This window comes from Zonotrichia albicollis, chromosome 4 (assembly GCF_047830755.1).
Source record: "Zonotrichia albicollis isolate bZonAlb1 chromosome 4, bZonAlb1.hap1, whole genome shotgun sequence".
Lineage (NCBI taxonomy): Eukaryota > Metazoa > Chordata > Aves > Passeriformes > Passerellidae > Zonotrichia > Zonotrichia albicollis.
This window is the reverse complement of record NC_133822.1, coordinates 72,224,199-72,245,546: the sequence shown is the minus strand read 5'-3', so window position 1 is coordinate 72,245,546 and position 21,348 is coordinate 72,224,199. Positions and strand designations below refer to the sequence as shown.

The following is a 21,348-nucleotide window of genomic DNA, read 5'->3' as shown; positions in this document are numbered from 1 at the left end:
GGCTGAGGGAGCTGGGGCTGCTCAGCCCTGAGAAGGGATCTCAAACCTGTCTGTCCCTGCCTTCAGGGAGGGCTCAGAGCAGGGACTGTGAGGCCCAGCAATGGTGGGACGACAGGAATGGGCAGGAACTGATGTTCCACCTGAACACGTGGAAGAACTTCCACTCTGTGGGCTGTGCCCACCAACACTGCCCAGGGAGGTCATCTGCCTCTCTGGAGATGTTCCAGAACCATCTGCACACACTGCTGGGCCCTGTGCTCTGGGGTGCCCTGCCTGGGCAGGGAGGTGGCACCAGATGCCCACTGTGGTGCCTTCCAACCTGGCATTCTGTGGAGACTGACAGCAGATGGCTGAGCAGCTGATGTTATCCAAAATCTCGCTTCCCTGATGCAGCAGGGACACTGTAGCCTCTCCTGAAGACATAAGAGACGGTAGAACAAGTAAAAGCTAACTTGTAGAGAGGGCAACAAAAAGCCACATTCCATTTAAAAAACCACAAAAACCAGCAACCAACCAAAAAAACCCCACCAACAAACATGCCCCCAAAACAAAGAACACAAACAAAAAATCCCTGTTACAATACACAGAAAAAGCTGTCTTTGCTGCTTGGGTTTGACCACTCAGACTAGCATTCTAACAAATTGGAACATTTAATTAATAGGGGTTAATGAGAAACCACTAAGCGGCCTTTTTTACATATACAATATTAGAGATTTCCAGAACAAGAAATGAACCTGACTTAAATTTACAAGGGATAAACGATCACAGCTTGCATGAGCACAACTGTACAACACTACCAGAAGAAATTCATCACACCAAGTAAAGTAGAGATAATTGGGCTCTCTTCGTCACCCCCTCTACAACTACAAACATCAAATTCAATAAAAAACTTTTAGCAAATGTTTTCATAGCTACATAGCAACTTTTACTCTTTTCTAAGCTCACTAGACAGAAAATTATCTTCACCACATTCCACTAAGTTCAGTGATGCAAGCCCTGGCCTATTTCATTTATTAAAAGCCTAAGTGAGATGTGCTCTTGACCGAGTATTAGAAATAGAAGTAGGATTTCAAAAAGCATTTCTGATTTTTGTTTTCATTTCACTGTATGAAAATTAGAGATATTATACAAGAGAAGGCAACTTTAATAGTAATTCCTCTTAGCAATTTTAACGTGTTTTTCAATAATTATATTTTGAAAAAAAAGCTAAAAATACTTCTAAGAAAAGTGAATGCAGACAATTTAAGCAGTGTAATACCTATTGATGTGGAAACAGTTGTGTATTTGTTCAACAAACTCCTCCTATGGAACTGCAAAAAAGTAAAGTTCCCAAATTCACTGAGTTACAAATCCAACAGATGTGTAACTCAATAAAAAATAAAAAATAGAAAAAATAAGATTAGGAAAAAATAGAAAATAAAAATAAAAAATGAAAATCCATAAAAATAGAAACAATGCATAATTTCAGTGAATTTCTACCTCAAATTCAACAACAGAATTTCATCAGACATTTGGTAAAAACACAGTGTTGCTTTGCAAATCTCTCAAAGCACACTGGAATCAAAAAACCAATATTCATTAACAGTAGTTAAATAGTAGTTAAATAGAAGTAGTTAAATACCTTATTTATCTTAAATTTTCTACCTTTGGTGACATTTTTAACTGGTAGAATTTATCATCACTCAAACTTGTTTGCTTTCTGGTTGGTTTGTTTTTGAGGTTTTTTTTTTTTTTTGTATGAATGGTGGGTTGCTTTGGTTCTTTTTGCACTTGGGTGTTTTCTTAAGATTGTGTAAATCACACCAATTTTTTAATCATCTAAGCCAAGGTTATAAAGAAGTTTAACAACATTGCACTGCATCCAGACAGCTACACAACTTCCATTTCTTGACCACTTCAGATACCTGGGAATTGGCACTGTCACCACACAATCACACCTCTGGTGAACAGCCATTTTTATTCAATAAAACCACATTTCTATTAGTAACTCAGCAGAAGTTCTAAAAGAAAACCATGTTTATAAAGCACTTATATCAGAATACACCAGGTCGTAACAAGACCCTTCCTAAGTCTGCTGAGAGAGAAAAATGGTCAGGCAAACTTCTGCCAAGTCACTGTCATCTGGGACACGATTAGAAATCTTTATTTTAGCAATCTGAGAGAAGAAAACAGCTGAGATATTGGTGCACCCAGTTGTCTATCAGTTGTGACTGTGGTACCTTTTCAGACACATCCTGCATTTCAAGCTGTCCCTCCCAATAGATCCTATTGTGCAAGAAATAAGCACCAAGATTGAAATTTATAAAAATAATTATTTTATAAATGAACAGTCATCACTAAGGCTTTAATCACTGGCCTTCTTAAAGCCATTGTGAGGATTTAATTGAATAATCTTGGTGGTCTACTGATAGAGCATATGCAAATATGTGCAGCAGGCCCCAGAGGATAATTAATTGAAGCTTACACCATGTGTGGGCCTGCATTCATCTCAGACAAAAGAGTACAAACCCCATTAAAAATATTCATTGCCTGTGACGTGAAGTTCAAGCCCAGAGACACACGGGGCACAAAGTGTGGCACTGAGCTGGAACACTGAACGTGTCCCTTGTCATCCCCAAGGTCCCAGCTGAGCCTCGCTGAGCTCTCCTTCCTTTCAGTTCAATTGGTGCAGCTTCAGGAGCAGATCAGCCCAGAAAAATAACAATATTATTGCTTTAGAATAGCAGCAAGTTGTTCTGCAAGTCTCCAAAAGATTAAAAATGTCAGCAGCAAATAAAATTGGTTTGGGATTTGTTTGACATCACAAGTAGATCAGAAATTATCTCAGGATTTTCTCAGAACCCTCCCAACCTTTTAAACAGACCTTACACTGTTTTCTTGAAACATCCACACCTAATGCTCATTTGCTCCTAAACCAGACTAACAATCCTGGTGCACACAGAATGTATTTTAATTTACAGGTGTGGACACCAATCAGGCTTGTGGGGGAGCTTTGGGAACTGATCTAACTGCAGTGGGCCCACACACCCCCTCTTTTATTTAAGTCATCATTGCCTATTACTCACCTTGTTAACTTCAAGTATTTATAAAAAGTAGGCAGGCATCAACTGCTTTTGAGGAAAAAAATATACTGATTTTCAGGAAAAGCATCCTTACACTATTCACAGAAAAACACCAGAGGGTATCATACTTTGATGTGGTGCTGTCACAACTCATCTTAAAACATCAACACAACAGGCAGAAAATGTCAGCCCAGATGGACCCACCCATATACAAAATATGCACAATAAAAGTTATTTTGAGAAAATGAATTCATTTTTAGAACCAGTCTACCTAACAAATAGCAAAAAAAAGCAAGTCAATCTAAATACACTAAAAGATTAAATCCTATTTCCTTAAGTAATATTTTCATTCTTAACCCATCTCAATGCCAAGTTTCTTATAAAATAAATGAAAACCACAATTTAGACAGATGGTTGAAGAAGCAGCTACACCAATACACACTATCAGGTAAGGAAGCATAGCAGATGAAGAGTAACACTTCCTCTCTAATTAAAGTAATTTGACCTTTTTAAATTAAGGACAAAAATCTGTATAATGGGCAAACACAAATTAATTATTTAAAGTGCTATAATAAATACACTAGAATAAAAAAAACCAAACAGATTTGTTTTTTAGAATGGCTTCATGTCAGGTGTTTTAAAAGGTGACTTGGCCAAAGTAAGTACCAGAAGAAAAACAGCATTTGTGTAGCAGGATATATCATCATTCAATTTACAGACGAGATTTCAGAACCCCATCTGATCAAGAGTTTACGTCTGCCACCCACTGCTTATATGCAGACTGTCAATCACTTTGATGCCTGCTGGTCTCATATAATCAAACTGTTGGCTCTAGAAGTCCAGAAATTTCCATTTGACAAAAAGTATTTCTTGGCTGCCTCCCCTTGTATTTTCACATCTTCGATTTCAACACCTACACAGATTGATCTGCATTATCCTTTTACCTCATAAATGCAGAGGAACAACTACACTTTATTTACAAAGTGAACTGTCAGCACATTTGACAGCTCTGCAGGAAAAATACCCAGCAAAAAACCATTATAATTCAGCAGTCCCCTAGTTTTACATCTCACAACTGTATCCTTGCCTCACAATACAACAGAAATAACAATTAATATTTATTAAAGACTTTTGCTGACCCAGCAACACATTGTGCTTCAGCAAATGGCACACCAGGTTGCTCCTTCCAAGGTCGAACTGCAGCAGCAGAGAAAACTACAGGACAACACGTCTTGAACAGACATGATGCCTCCAGTGACCTTCCATTAAATTCACACCTCAGTGACAGCCAGGATCTGGGAGCTGGTTTTATTTCTCAGGTGGTTTTTTCAAGCTTAGGGTACAGCAAAGAGACACGGAACTTGTTTTTTTCACAACAGCTGACCATTGTGTAAGAACATCCTTAGCCTCAAGCAGGCAAAAGTGACTTTTTTAATGTGTTTTAAGTGTTTTTAATGAGAGAGCAGTTGATCTGTACGTGACATTTCTAAGAGTGTAACTATATGGCAATGAAAAATATCCTGGAGAAGACTCAGTTCATTGAGAAACTCCTTATGGGAAGTGAAAATCAGTTTATTTCATTTGTGTCAGAGCAAGAGGTCAGGGACAGAAGAACATTGGGATCACACTCAACATCAGTCATTTCACGGGATTTTAAAAAGGCAAAGAAAGCCCCAGAGAAAACACCCTCTGTATTGGGTGGGAACATTATTTTTTTACAGACTTCTTTAGGAACTTGTGTAAGTTTTTCTTATGTTGAATCTGGCTTTGGAAACACTTTTAAAGGACTAGTAAAATTGTATCCAAAGAAGTCAAATTAAGTGCTGTTTACCATATGGAGTATTACTCAATTCTCCTCTTACCAGCAGAAAACATGAGCATAAGGAAGAGATTTGCAAGGCAGGGACTATTCCTATGAAACCCAGAAGTGAAAACTCCTTCCCCCACCTTTTTTCTTTCTGGATTACACATTGTATCAGGAAAGCAGATTTTAGGCTGCATTTCAAGACTATAAAACAGAGGATTTGTAAAGAAATATGTTTTTACAGTATCTCTCACCTTATATCCTCTTTGCAGGATCAGCAACTTTAGAGATGTTCCAGATCTATAAAGTAACTATGCTATGCAGAATTTTTACAGCTCTCCAGCTACTCAGTACAGCTCTACTTGTTATGTACCTTCTGACATTCAACTGTTTCTGAATGGTTTTCTTCTGGCATGCCAAATCTTGCATTCTTTATGGGGATCCAGCCTCCAAATTTGTGTACTGCCCTTCCTAACTCCAAAGCGTGGCAAATTTGGAGATGTAATTATTGCCAGCAGGTTTGGAGTAGCACAATACTTTAGAAGTGGCACAAAGAGGAAAAATCCCAACACACTTAGTTATTCCTGGTTGAAAATAACAGTAGTTATTTGTTTCTTTACTTTAAATCCAGATTTCTGTGCCCACTGGAGCTCCAGGCACCACAGAACTCATGGAACAGCAATCACAGACCATGTTTAACTCTTTATGAGCCTGGTTTTGTGCATCCTCCTCTGATGAATGTGGCAATGAAATCTCCTGGAGATAATTAAGGCAAAACCACCTAAACCAAACAATCCAGCCTACTCTATACATTTTAAAGGAACAGAAAATGCACAAGCCAAAATACATATTTGTCAAACAACTTCAGAAAAATTTATTTTCACTTTTGTCTGGAGAGTTCCAACCCTAGAATGACTGGCATTGCCTCATAAGTTTTTAATGATGTAATGCCAAGCTATAAGCTTGATTTCATAATATTTTATGCTATAAATGCAAACATAGTCTTCACAAAATAAGTGTTTTCAGTGTTTTGCAAAAAAAGAACATTCTGGAAAGTGAAAACAGATCAATGTATGACGAAAATTAAAAAATGTTAAGTTCAAGCAATGAATTCATCAGCTTCCCCAAAAGCAAGTATGAACAAGCAACAGTGCCTTGCCATGAATGTTGTTCATATTTTTTCCTCATTAGGCAGAAGGTATTTTGAGGTAAAGAACTTGTTCCATAATCACGGCTCTGAACTACCTCACTGCTCAGGTGAAATCAGAAATTTATCCCTTCCCTCTCCGCCTCCCAAAATAAACACCACACTTTTAAGCTTTTGAAAATTTTTCTCTGCATGACAGCTTTCACTTGTTTACTGCAAAAAATCTGTTTCTATGGCGAGGTAAGTGAATCTGCAGATGACTCTGAATGTTCACACCTGGTGTTCCAGCAGGGATCATATTATTTAGATGGAACAGGAGTTTCAATACCAGAAGAACCACACGTAACCCCCTTTCACCAGTAAAACAGCAGACTGATGCACCTGGCTCAATTTAGAGGCAAAGCCAGAAGTTTCTTTCAGTCTTGCAGTTCAGTGACACACAGCTTTAAATACATCAATATAATCCTCTGCTAGCTTAGTTAGGTCGCCACACATCTAAATAAAAATATACTTTCAGATTTTAAAACCTTGCTCATATTAAAATGTCCGGTTTTCGGCTGTTTGAGGGGCCTGGAAAGGCCCGGGGTGGCCTTGGGGCAGCCCGCGTATCGAAGAACAAGAAGAGGCTTCAGTTCTTCTTTCGGTTTTTATGTTTATTAATTGTTTATCTAAAAGATTTTCTTTCAGCCCGACAGAGCTCTGCTCAGCAGCCAGCCATGAGCACACTGTGCTGCCCTCCGGACAGTCACCTATCTTTATACCCATTGTTACGTGTACAATATTTATCATTTTTCCCCAATCCTTTTTATTCTTATTGTCCGGTGCACTTTCAGTAATGGCCAATCCCAAAGTGCCACCATCACCACAGAAGATGGAGGAGAAGAAGAAGAAGAAGAAGGACAGGACACGCCCCAATTCCTCCATCTTACTTCTCTAAACCCCCCTGTACAGCAATCCTAAACCCTGTGTCTCACCCTCTAATTAACTGATCCCTTCACCATTCACCCCGGTGAAACCCTCCTGTCCTCATACAGGTGTCGTCTCCCGTGTAGGGTTAAAGTCCAGCCACCAGACACTTCTGGCAACATTCCAGGGCTCCCGAGCCCCCCAAGGGTGGTCTCGGTGGCCCGGCACCTCAGGACTGAGATGCTGAGATCCCACATTAAAACTGTATTGTTTTCTCCTTTAAAAAAACCAAAAAACCAACCCAAATCCTGCAAGAAAATGGGAAACTTACGAGCTAGAATGTGACTCCTAGGGGTTGGAAAAAGTAACTGGAAAATTCCAGCTATCACCACGTCATTGAATGGAACTATGGCTCCATTCAGTTAACCAACCAACCCAGAAAGTTTCATACCAGCAGCCATGATCAAGCTAACATATGCAATAAGCATTTCTAGACCTATACTTAAGAAAGGCCACTCATTCCATTCCCTTTTCTTTTCTGGAAAGAATTTAGGCACATTATTATGTGCTTAACTGATTAACTTAAATGTATAGCTGCATGGGGTTTTTTTGCTGAAGAAAAGCAGCAAATTAGAAGTTTATGCACAATCCTAAATTCCTGTCAACAGAACAGCACAACAGCAATTTATGCCATTCAATCTATACAATTTCAAACCTAAAATGCTACCAGCACTTCATTTTTGTGCATAGCCTCTGTATTTATTTCCATCTCATAGTACATTCAGTATACCAAAAAGCACAGCACACTTTAAACATCTTTGAAGACAGTTTGATATAACTGCCTATAAAAAACTATTATGGCTAAGCCCAAATCACACTAAAAAAAAGACCAACAAAACAAACCAGTGATACAACTTGCATTAGAATTTCACTTATCCAGCTTAAGGAGAAATATAAAAAAGGTACCAAGTTGGTAAGAAAAGCATCTCACTAAAACGAAACATTAAACTTTATCTAAATTCAACATCAGAATTTATTTGGGAACTGAAATGACACAGAAAATAGTTTTTCTATTCACAACAACAGAATTTAAAAGGCTTTTCCCAGAGCTCGTTGTTTTTAGTTCTGGGTTGGGAGCCAAACCACCTACATGAAGAGTCAGAGCTACAAAGGAACTTCAATGCTAACAGTCATCTTCCAAATCACGTAAATCATAAATATTACATCAATTCTGCATCTGCAATACATCACCACCACACCACTGTGCCACAAGAATTGCCAGTTGCTGCATTAATGAAATTACCCTAAGCACAGGTTTCTGGAAGCTGATGTATTACATCCACCCACAGCTCTGATTCAGACCATCCAAATTCTGTCTGGAATTATTTCCTGATGAAAATCAATACCTAACTTTTACTGAGATGAGTTGCAGTATTCCCCAGAATCTTCAAACAGATGAATAAGACATTTTTTTTGCATGTATTCATCCATCAAGACTTGTCATCCTTAAAGGAACACCAAAAGGAACCAAAACCAAAGTGACACAGCAAAACCCTGGGCTTCCCTTGCTAAATGCCTCTCTGGAGATAAGTGTGCAGTAATTTTCTAGCTATAAAATATAAAAACCTTCTCAAAATTGGAATCTGACAAGATTTTCAAGTGTCACAGGACTGCAGCAGTCTTACAATTAGACATTTATCTGCCAGGGAAGAGAAAAGAAGACACGCATTTTATATTTCTCCTATGAAGAGAAAACAGTTACCATGAAGTGGAAACTGAAGTGCTTTTCAGTTATTTAAATCCCAAGCTACAACCAGATACTGCTTTGTGGGTTGGCTGGTGTTTATTTCCGAAATAATTTTTATGCTGACAGATTTTGCAGCTCATTTTACGACATGCCTACAGAAATAAACACCCAGCTTTGCAGGTGATACACACACAGATACATACCCCGACTAGAAATGTACTTGGTTTTCTGTTTTGTGCCTTCCACAAGCCCGAAAATCACATTTGAAACCTGGCATCCAATAACACTGCCATATGAGCTGTGTGTTAAATCAGGTACCTTACAAGTGTCTATTTGGAAAGTACTTCCCATTCAGCACTGCAAGCTAATTAAAAAAGCTCAAATTCCTGCTACACTCAATCTCTATGACATGATTTAGCAGAGAAGCATGTCTAAACAAAAATCTTGGAAGTGAGACACAGTTACAGTAAGTAATAAACACAACCTCTACCCACAATTAGGCTTCTACTTAAAATCTTAACTTGAACTTTATTCTGCTTTGCGTATATAATGAGTTATTGAATGCTGGATCAAAAAATCTAAAAAAGAGCATTTTTTCCAAAGTGGGAGGAAATGCTTTATGTCTCAGGAAAAACAATCATGAAAATGTATAAGAATTACTCACCGGTCTCCAGAGACATGAATTCTTTAGCACAGGCTTGACACACAAACAGGAAAACAACAAGTAAGGATGTGAGGGACGACCCTTTTCTCTTGGAAGCTGTTTCCCAGTGAGCGCTGCACAGCCCTGACCCAGAGGAAAAGCAACTTAGCTGTCAGGATTGCCAGACTCTGGGAAAGCTGATCCCAGAGTGATGTCACTTATTCCTGAAATGTTACTGCAGCTCCAAACTATTGACTCTCTCCTACCAATAAAACCTCATCCTCCAGATGATGGAAAACAAAACGTTTAACTACAGGACTGAGTTTCAACAGGAGATAACAGCACAGATTTTAACTGCGTATCTTGAGCTCAGACAAACTATTACAGTGAGAAAAAAGTGAGAAAAAAACCCAAAACACAAAAGAAGCTCCAGATGTTATCTAAATATACTCTTCTAATTATCTCTAACCTGCAAGGATTTTTTCTTTCTGGCAGCAGTAGTCAGAAAACACTCCATGAGATGAAGGGGAAGAGCAAAGACCGACACCACAGCACTGGGCATCTGCCTACAAAGCTCCAGCTATTCAGCTGAGAGGATCTTGGCCTGGCAGAGTGGCCCTCACCCAGGTCACCTTTCTCCTTTTTAAATTTTGAATCCCAATTTTTTTAATTTTTCTCCTCTTCTCCCAAGGTGTGCCCCACAAAGGAAGCTCAATCCTCAGGATTTTGCCCAACTCCATTGGGAAACATTTTTTTTGATGGAAAGAAAAAGAAATGAGCCAAACCCATAATGCTTGTGTGCTAAAATCAGGAAGTTTTAATACTGAAATAGATGTATCCAAAATACTAATGCAGCTATAATGTGAAGCTATAAGTGCTGTGAAGAACACCACATAAAGTAAAGAAATTATCACAACAGGCACTGCAGGAAATTTCTATACTGGACAGAAAAAACAGGCAATAATACTCCAAAAATATAAAGCAAGAAGGAGATGAAGAACACAAATAAATTATTTTGCGCATAAAATTCACTTCTGCAACAGTAAAAAGCAGAGTTGTACTTGAAGGGATGTCTGGGGTCTTCTACAAAATCCCAAATTTTAGACTAGAATGCAGAGATTTTATATTAAAACCCTAAACATCAAAGATTATCTTCAAATTAGTGTCACACACATCTTTAAATATGACAGCCCACAGATTTCCAGCAGTCCTGAGCCAACACCATCCTAAATTAGAGCTGGTTAGCAACCACCAGGGCACTGTGTGGGCAAGCACCACCCTCAGTCAACTGCACCGAGGGCAGTGCCAGCCTTTCTGCACAGAGAAGGCCTGGAGTTTTGCACATTTGTTACTGAAAATATGTGTGCCATAAAGAAATAAGTCTTGCAGAATAAAAAAAAAAAATGCAAATTCACAAGATAAATCGCTGCTTTTTAAAAAATGATCCCACACGTGCAAGATGAGAAATCCTAAGGAATGCATAAAGTAACAAACTAGAGGGAACACAGAAGCCTTCAAAGCAAAGAAATGGCAACTCAAGTTAGAACAGCAGAAAACATTCCTCTGATAGCAATGGGAAAACACCCCAAAAGTGGCAGGCAGTCAGAAAAGGCTTTAAATGGGGATTGACACCTCAATTTTCAGTGTGAGCAGCATCAAAATCAGAAGCTGGGAGCAGAATAAACTAGAAATCAATGCAGGGTACAAGCTGCCACGGAAGGAACGGGTTAAAGAGAAGCAGCCAAGTGCTCAACAGTGCCCAGGACACTCCTGCCAGATGCCTGCTCAGAGCTAAGGGGTGAGATCATCAAACCCTTCTGTGTCACAAAAAGGCTGGCTCCAAAACCCACAAGTGCTAAACCCCGAAGGCAAGTGACCTATTTTGAAACAATTTCACCTGTCACACTTAGAATAGCAAAAATCTGGAGTGCAAAACCTGTGAAATGCTGTTTTCCGAAAAAGTATGGGATGTGAGACTTGAGCCAAGTATTAACAATGCAGAATTAGTTGGAAAATGTAAGAGTTTTACCATCAGTCTATGGTAATGCCAAGCCATGCACTGTATTTCAAAATGTGACTGGATGGATTCATAAATCCAAGTTCTATTAATCTGATAATTTTTAAAAATATTTTTTTTCAGACTTAAATAAATAGAAATCACCATGGGTGCACTAAAATTGTGGTATTACACAGGCATGTGTTAAGTGGTCAATATTAGATATTGTGCCTCCTTTTCTTGCTTGGCACATTTAATTCACAACTTGAAGTTAGCAATCTTCTCTTCCTCTTTCTGATAGCATATGATAAGTTTTATAGAAGTAATTAATCTCCTGTTAGTTCTGTGGCATTAAAGCCTCTCTTTGTAAGAGCTGTGCTATTTCTAGAAGAATCTAAATTTCATTAATAGCCTCCAGCCCTGAGTTCAGTGTTAAGACTTGATGAAGCATTAGCACATGACGGTGGCAGACAAAGATCTACCAGTTCTGAGAGACAGAAGCTTGCCAGAATGTAAGGGCTGATTTTGAAAGAGAAAATCTTAATATTTAATTACACCGACTTTCTAGTTTTGTCCAGTTTTGAATTTCATTTAAAAATTAGCTATTTCTGAAGGCCTTCAAGCTGAGATTGTAGTCAGTGCTGAAGCACCATAATTTTCAACAGAGCTTAACTTCCTAAAAATATAAGAGAGCTAAGACTAATTCTGATAGTCTAAATCAGAGTAGTACAACAGGACACACTTTGTCACTACTGAACTAGAAAGTTAAGTTCCACTTAATGTAATTTGCTATTTTCAGTAAGAAAAAATTTGGTTTTTACAGCCAAACCAATATAACTGAGCCCGAGGAGCAGGGGAAAATAAAATTACTCTGGGCACATATGTACAGACAACCACATGGCAATACTGCCTATATTATTCACAGAATTTAGGGGTTTACATTCATGTCTAAGTTACTAAGACCTTTACTAAGTTATTTTACTAAGGCCTTTAGACATTTGATTTAGGGAACATACTTCTGATTAGCTCAAGAGGCTGCCTTATTAAAAGTCAGTGTAAATGCTATAATATACAAAAACCTTAGGTTAAAAAGATGTCACACAGGAGTGAGGCTCATGCAGAAATGTCAGATGGACAAGACTCTTGGTGGTCATCAAATTCAACCTCGTGCTCAGAGGTAACTCCAACGCCAGATCAGACTGCAAAGGCCCTTGTCCAGTTGAGTTTCAAAAATCTTCAGGAAAGACATGGAATCATTCTTTGCTCAAGAGGCTTGGGTTTTTTACTACTATTTTTATTTTAATCTGTTAGAATGTACTTTACTGCAGTTTATGACCATTGCTCTTTTTACAGTTCTGAAGAGAGTCTGTCTCATTTACAAAGTCCATGTAGTTAATGAAGGATGCAGTTAAGTCCCTGCTTTTGTCATCTCTTCAGGCCAAACACATCAATCTCCTTCAGCCTCTGGAGCAGACAATGATTCCAAGTCTTTCTTGAAGATTTTTGAGACTCAGCTGGACAAGGGCCTTTGCAATCTGATCTGGTGTTGGATTTACCTCTGAGCACGAGGTTGAACTTGATGACCACCAAGATTCTTGTCCATCTGACATTTCTGCATGAGCCTCACTCCTGTGTGAGGAATTGACTTGCTGATCAGTGACAAAATAGTTCCACCCCAACTCCAGTGAAGACTCTCTGCAAATAGCCACTGAACTGAAACTTTTAATTATTGATTGCTGATGGTACAGTCAGTTCCTCACCATTCATCCCATCCATACCCCACGCTCAGACACAAAGGTACCACATGAGATACATCAAAAGCCTTGCTGAATTTATGTGGTTTCCACTGTTTTCCCCCTCTGTTGCAAAAGGCAGTCACTGTAGGAGGCAGCCAGGTTGGTCAGGCAAGATTTTTCCTTGATATATCCATGCTGGCTGTTTCCAATTACCTTCCAGTCTTTCACATGCCTAGAACAGTTTAAATGAGTTGCACATTAATATTCTCAGGGAGAGAGGTGAAGCTGACCAGTGTTTATTTCCCTGGATTCCCTTTCTTGCCATTTTTTTTTTAACACAGCAATGTTTGTCTATTTGCAGTCATCAGGGTTACCCATGTTGATAAAAATCACTCTCACGGTGACATCTGTCAGCTCACTCAGCACCCTCAGCTGTTTATGCTCCTAGAATAAGAATCCATGGCTGTTCCAAGCATCAGTCAAAAAACAATTTTAACATGATATTAAAAAAAAACCAAACACACAACAAAAAGCAACCCAGGAGGGGTAAGGGCCTTAAGGCAGCTTATATCTGTCAAAACAAAAAAAAAAAGAAGAGGTGGGACAACAAATGACCACATAGGAAACACATCACCGGTCACAGGTTACTGGAATGCTCCAGGATCTGCTGGGAGCTGCCACCTGATATTTCCTCTGCATCCACAATCCTGCTGTAAATCTCTCTACTGAGAGCACTGAGGTGTCACCCAAACATTTCTTTAAGCTTGCTCTGCTTAAAGCTTTAAGCTCTACACAGCATGAGCAAAAACGATAATGAATTTGAAAGCAGGAATTTTGACTGCTTGCTGTTGACAGTACAGACAGAACAAGTTATCCCAAAGGGAAAGCCCAACCTTGGCTTGCAACTGGAATGCCTTGTTCTGTCCCAAACATCAAGGAATTTAAAGACAGGTAATGGAAACTGCATGCAGCATGAACATTACCAGTCAAGCAACCTCAGCAGGCAGGGCAAGCCCTCAACAACCCACAGGGCTCTTTTTCCCCATTACATGACACACAAAGACACTGAAGAGAGCCTTAAATGAGCTTGGGAATAACCAGGCAGCATTTAGAGTTGCAGTCATACTAGAATAACATGTTAGCCTTTGATTCTACACAAGGAAATGAAAAGAAGAAACGTGAATGTTTCCTCCTTCCCAATGCTTTCAGAGGAAGAGAACAGCATTTTTAGATTTACTACTGAAAGACCAAGATGAAAGCAAATGTCTGGTTAAAGAATGCATTAATTTTACAAACATATATACATATCTACAGCATCTTTTGTTAAAGCAAACTGCACTCTCTTGCTGCAGGAGTTGCCATTAGGCAACAGCTGAAACAAAAATGTTTCAGGGAATTTTAGCTCACTGCTGATGCCACCACCAGTCAGAACCTACTCTTCACTCAATCACAGAAAGGTTTGGGTTGGAAGGGACTTTAAAGATCCTCTGGTTCCACCCCCTGCCATGGGCAGGGACACCTTCCATGATCCCAGGGTGCTCCAAGCCCTGTCCAACCTGTCAGCTTTCAGGGATGAAGCATTTACAGCTTCTCAGGGGAACTGTGCCAGCGCCTCACTGTCGGATCTCAGTCCTGAGGTGCCGAGCCACCGAGACCACCCTTGGGGGGCCCGGGAGTCCTGGAATGTTGCCAGAAGTGTCTGGTGGCTGGACTTTGACCCTACACGGGAGACGACACCTGTATGAGGATAGGAGGACTTCACCGGGGTGAATGGTGAAGGGATGAGTTAATTAGAGGGTGAGACACAGGGTTTAGGATTTCTGTACAGGGGGGTTTAGAGAAGTAAGATGGAGGAATTGGGGTGTGTCCTGTCCTTCTTCTTCTTCTTCTTCTTCTTCTCCTCCATCTTCTTTGGTGATGATGGCACTTTTGGATTGGTTATTACTGAGAGTGCACCCAGCAATAAGAATAAATGGTATTGGGGAAAAATGATAAATATTGTACACGTAACAATGGGTATAAAGATAGGTGGCTGTCCGGAGGACAGGACAGTGTGCTCATGGCTGACTGCTGAGCAGACCTCTGTCGGGCTGAAAGAAAATCTTTTAGATAAACAATTAATAAACATAAAAACCGAAAGAAGAACTGAAGCCTCTTCTCGTCCTTCGATACGCGGGCTGCCCCAAGGCCACTTCGGGCCTTTCTAGGCCCTTCAAACAGCCGGAAAACCCGACACCTCACCAGCCTCACAGGCAAGAATTTCTTCCTAACACCCAACCAAACGTGCCTTTTTAAGATGAAAACCTGCACTCAAATTAAAAACTTTTTAATTAAAAACTGCACTTACCCTGTCACTACTTGCCTAAGTTCCTCTCTCTCCTTTTTCTAAGCCCCCTTAGCTCCTTCCCTTGCTTTTCTAAAATGCACTTCATGTTTAACCCAGGATGCAACTCTTCAGCAAAGAGCAATCACAAAACCTGATTATCTAGAGATTTTATTCACTGGAAGACAGATTTTCAAGCATGTGCCAGACATGAAGGACCCACAGTCTCCCACAACTCATCATTAAGGCCTGAATCTTCTGCGATGGAAGACTGACACTTATTCCACTCCCTGAAGCCGGCGACAGTCTTCTGCTCCCCCCAGTGGCAAAAACCCAAATATAATCCACAAGGAGGCCACTGAAGCAGCATCACACGCTCACACAGCACAGCTCTCAGAGGTTCTTCAGACCCAAAACTTCCAGTATGCTAAGGACTTTTGTTCTACAGAAAATAAACTACATTTATCTTGATTTGTGCAAAAAAACTTTTTAGAATTGATAAAGTAGTTGCTAATGGAAACATTTTAATCTGTAATCCTAAAGCTGCCAGGAATTTTCTTGGGTTGTGATAAATGAAAAAAGAATTAAAATATTTTTGATACAAACATTAGTAGCAATCTTCTGTTTAAAAAAAAGTCACAGGAAGCTGCAGCCACGCAGACATCACTTGCCTACTCTTATCAGCCTTCTGATGTCTTCTTTTTACACTGGAGTTTTACACTCCAGTAAAGGGGAGCAAGACTTGTTCATTTCATTTCATTCAATAATATTCTTCCCTTTTTCTCTCTCCCTAAAAAGGAAGGTGCTAAATAAGTAGGATTGGCTGAAGTGGTCCACAGAATTATGTGCTTTAAAACCACTGACTGCATGAGTTTTAAGACCTAACAGCTTTCTGAATTTCATTTCCATGCTTGTCTTTCAAATGTATTTTGCAGACTTTCCCCAAGGATTAAGATAACAATGTGACAAGCAGCTTTCTAAGGATTTTTCTCCACTGTCTTTTAATGATTTTGCAAATGTTCATGCCAGTGCATAGCAGTTGCCTAGCTTCAATGGCACGGTTACTATAAGTACATTCCAGTCAGGTTACATTAGTCATTCTGATATCTCAAAAATAATCAGGATATCAAATATTCACCACTTGAGCTTGAGAAGACACATTTCCCCCAATAATCATAACAAGACTCACATTACAAACAGTTCAGCTCTTTGCAGAATGAATTCTGATGATCCACATCTATTGGATACTGCCTGTCAGAAAACATGAACTCAAGGTTTGGACAGAAACAGAATTACTGATAGCCATCTGCAGTGTGATAAAGGACTTGATACACTCTGAAAAAACATCTGGTTAGAAGTTACAAGCTTCTCTGTTCTACACATTGGGGTAGTTGTTTCTAACATGGATGACATGCCACAGTTACTGATAAATCACGTTAAACCTGTGAATTACAATTTCTGCCTCTAGAGCAAGGACTGTGATGTCAACAGAATTAACAAAGGAATCTACTGTCTTCAACTAATTTCTTTTCTAGATAAAGAGCAACAGGGTCCTATTATTATTCCTTATTACTGTAATTCTTCAATTAAAAAGGTTTCTTCTATTTTCATTCAGTATGAGAAAGCTGCAGAGAAGTGGAAGTGTATTCACCAGTCATTTTTATCAGTAAGAATGCTACTGGTGTGTGCACGAGGTCCCCCAAGTAAAAATAAAGAAAGTGCAGACTATTTGCATTCAGTGAAATGCTTTTCAGTGAAAAAGGGTCTACTGGTTCAGTTTCAAATTGTAAACTTTTCCTCAATGCCACAGGGATATCAGAGCTTGGCAGCGAACCAGCTGGAAGCATTTTAAAACTATGGAAAGCATTTTTCTTCTAATCTTTTTCAAGGAAATGGCTGAGCCATTTTCATTTAATCCTTCATATAAAACTATGGAGGTAACAAGAGACAAAAGAATTGAGCCTGGGAAGCTGAAGAGCTTTCTGGATCAGAAAGTCTAGAAGTGTTAGAGGAACTACAACATGGTTATGGTTAGTGTAAAGCAGTGGCTGAACAACTGTACAGGTGTGGACACACCCATGCACTCACATGACCCAGACATTTCTGAGCTTCTTTTCTCTTGGCTGTGCTATTACTTTTCCACATAGCTCTCTGACTTTGTTCCAGCTTTACATAGGTGCAGCAGAAGCTTTCAAAAATTTTTGGATGAAAATGGAGAAGGGGAATGCAGTCACAGACTCTCAATATCACTTCAACACGGTTATCAGAAAATGACACGTTAGCACTCTACTAGACATGTCACTATAATATAAAATGAAGAAATTAAATAAATCTAATTCTGTTGAAGTCCCACTCTGATTAATACATTTAATAGTCCTGTCTTAACAAAATTGAAACTGTTCTTACTTGGTTTCAATACAGACAAGGTAATGAAATAAAAACTTGCATCCAATGGATGAAATTATCAATCTGAATGTGTCCTGTGAGTGTGAATTATTACGAGACACAATGAGACAAGAACATCTTGGTGCTCAGGGCCTTGAGCTGATGAACTTAGGACCTTAAACTTCCTTTTACAGGGCAATACCACGGTAAGATACCACAACAGAATTTCTAAATGGAATAATGCAAATCTGGTAGCTAAGGTATTGAAACCAATCCAGCTTCATGAGCAAGAACTTTCTCTGGGGCTATTTGGCTTTTCTCCCTATGGGGCCAGGTGCAGCTTTGCACTGACATGCATTTGAGGCATTTGACTGACAGTCAGCATCAAGCTAACTGCACCAGGGATGTGCCCTGGGGCTTCACCAAGCTTCCTCTGTGATCCTGGTTAAGTAAACCTCAGTTTCCACTCCCAATCTGTACTATCATGATATAAAATATTCCCCACCATTACAACAGAAATTCAACTGAACACCTAAATACAATAAAACAACAGCTTAATGTTAAGTCAACCTCTGTTTCCATTCCAAATTTGTAGTATCATTATATAAAATACTCCCCACCAATGCAACAGTGAGATACTAATGCTGCAACAGAAGGTTGTGGGGAACATTCCCAACCTATTTCTGACCATTTAGGCAGCTGGGAATTGAATTCAGCTGCTCCTGCAGGAAGCACACCACAGCCAGAACCACACTGTACTTGGAGACACTTTCAGAGGCAGCATTAAAGAACTTATTTTGACAGCCTCAGTTTGAGGGCTACTAAGGATATCAGTCTTGTCTTTGCTCACAGAGAGAACAAACGCACTGGGCAGAGTGGGCTGAAGCAGATGGTATTACCAAAAGTGGTGGTGGTTAAGTCATGCCTTTCGTTCTCTGCTATGACAACCTTGATGGCTTGGGCTATTTTCTCCAGGAAGGAAAAAAAAAAATCATCCCATTTCTCAGAACAGCAAAAAAAGAAATAAAAAGTCTAACATAGATTTCCCAGGCAAGATACAGTATCTCATATCAGACAAATTTGTATTGAGTAAAATTGTTAAGACTTGCATTGATATCCTGCGTTTTAATGACAGCTCTGAAAACCTTTTTTGTATTTCTTGTTTCTCAGTACCTTTTCCCCCTCCAAAAGCCCAAATATTTTACATCATATGCTAAACCCATCCTGTCAAAAAAATCTATCCATTTATAATAATGAAATAAAGCCATTTTGCTGGTTTTGTTTTTATCTTAATCATGGGCCACACTTAAAGGGACCTCAACACTCCACATAGCAAATCCTGTTCCATGAAAATATTTCAGGTCCTTCCAGTAAGGATGTTACTCAATGTTGTCAGCAAACACAGTATTTTCACTGATTGAAAGGTTTTTATTCAGTTGCCCATATGCTAATGCTCATGTAAATGCCAGATTTTCTACCAATATGGTTGTGTTATGATACCTATATAAATGCCTGGAAAAAAATCCCTGTACACATTATTTTATATATTATGGCAAAAGAGGCAAAGGGACCATCTGAAATATAAAGAGAGCCAAATTTGAGAATAAACTTTAAAGATTGAAAAGACTGAAATTCTGACTAAGTTAATAATTCCCATATAAACAGGGAAGTATAAAACATGGAAATCTTTTGATATTTGACGCAAGACATTAATTGACTTTTGGCAAGATATGAACTGCACCCAAGTCCCTTCAGGTAGCCTGAAGTACATCAAAATTAATATTTCCTTTCTTTTTTCCTCAATGGTCATACTTTCAAAGAGCATCAAGTTTTGTCTGGCTTGGAAAAAACAAAGTCACTGTATGGTACATGCTTCCATTAAATTCAGATTAGCTTAAGGAAAGCACAAAGCAATTCCAGTTTTCTTACAGCCATTGACATGTTTAAATACTAAACTGTCTCCTCACCACAGCATTGAAATGTGCTAAGACTGAATATTCTGAAAACACTGTAAAACATGGAAACATGCATAAACATAAGGAAAGTGATGCTGTACTGAAAACACACTGGAAATATTCAAGCTTATGTATCATTTTGAGAAGCATTCCAGGTTTTTGTTTTGTTTTTTTTTCTTTTTTTTTTTATTTTTGGTTTTCCCCTTTTCTGTGTTCTTGGTGGGGGCTGTGGAAATTCTGATCTACAAAGAGAAATGTTTTACTTTCTCTTGGTCATCTTTTCGGAAATTTAAAGTTCTAAACAACTCCTCAATACAAATATATACAAACATGTGCTAAATTTCATTGACAGAAAATCCCAATAAATACCTATTCACCATTGAATTGCAATGATCTAATGTATTTGTAGCAAAAATCTGCCAATATTCACAGGACTGTATTTAATACTCATTTTAAACCTCAGTGTACTGAAAAAGTAGACAATTTTTAGCTCATTCAGCAAAGATTTAACCAGCTCATTATTTCCACTCTCTTGGTACAAAAAAAAAGCCAAATTTTTTAAAGAATAACACAATCCCAAATATTTTCATTTTTCACTTTAACAGATCCATTTCTCAACTTATACCAGACACATATAAAAAGAACTAATAATGCCTTCTTTACTTTTCCATAAAATCTCAGACTCGATTATACATGGCTGACATTAGAGCCAATTATTTTAAATGAGAACGGGTGCACATTTTTTTTTTTCACTTGGAAAAGTAAATTTAGCTCATGCTTGTGAAACATAGCTCCACTCCTTCCTCCACTTCATGAAAAAAACTACAAAAACTAATAAATGGCAGTATCAGATTTTAGCAAACTGTCTAAAATAGGTCAAGATCTGATGCAGAATGCTGACAAGGTTTTTAGACACAACCTTCAGCCTAAAATTGTCACAGGCTCTCCATCCTCTCCATCTGGCACACCAACTGAGTATGTGCAATTGTCAGCAGTAGTAAAATCTCTTATTTAGAGCACAGTGTGAATGGAAAAAGGCTGAGCCTTCACTGTCCAAAAGATTTTAATAATTCAAAACACAGTTGGCAGGCAGCTAAAGTGATACATATCCAAAGGTTCCCCTTCACACCACATCCTTAACTCATTTTTTTCCCCCTGTGCAAACAATTATATTTATGAACACTCAAGCAAAAAGTTTATTTAAACATTATTTCAGCAGCGATGCTCTCTCAAAAGGACTAAAGCCACCACGACATTCTCACTGCTCTCCTGGTGAAAAAGTGCCATGGAAGTCAGTGACTTTTTATTCATGTGTAAAAAAAAAAATATTTTTTTTTCATCCTCTTCAAAAAATAACTCAACAGGTTGAATTACATGCCTTACATTTTCAGTCACATGAGGGAGTTCCTCAAGCTCCTTCCAGAGACCTCCAGTTTCTAAAAATCCGAACACCTACATGGCACAATCCTAGGAACCTCAATCTTTCACCTTATTTTATTGCCAATTACAATATATTCATCCACAATAAAACATAAGAAAATCCTTATGATGGCTGACATGTCTAAAATGACTGAAAAATAACATTCCTTAGCATGAAAAAGCATCATTTTATTTAATTTCAGTCCTCAATTCTGTGCAATTTAA

General features: G+C 38.7%; 1 protein-coding gene across 25 annotated transcripts in view; it reads right to left on the bottom strand.

Annotated features, from left to right (window-relative positions):
* The window catches only part of PLEKHA5 (pleckstrin homology domain containing A5), a 154,853-nt gene that overhangs the window by 69,862 nt on the left and 63,643 nt on the right, over positions 1–21,348 (bottom strand). The window contains exon 1 of one of the 25 annotated variants that reach the window (XM_074540083.1): positions 9,331–9,479. The exons of the other annotated variants lie outside the window; for them this stretch is intronic. The gene's annotated coding sequence lies outside the window, so the exon portion shown is untranslated. Of the gene's footprint in view, positions 1–9,330; positions 9,480–21,348 lie in introns of those variants that run through there. 25 annotated transcript variants of the gene reach the window in all.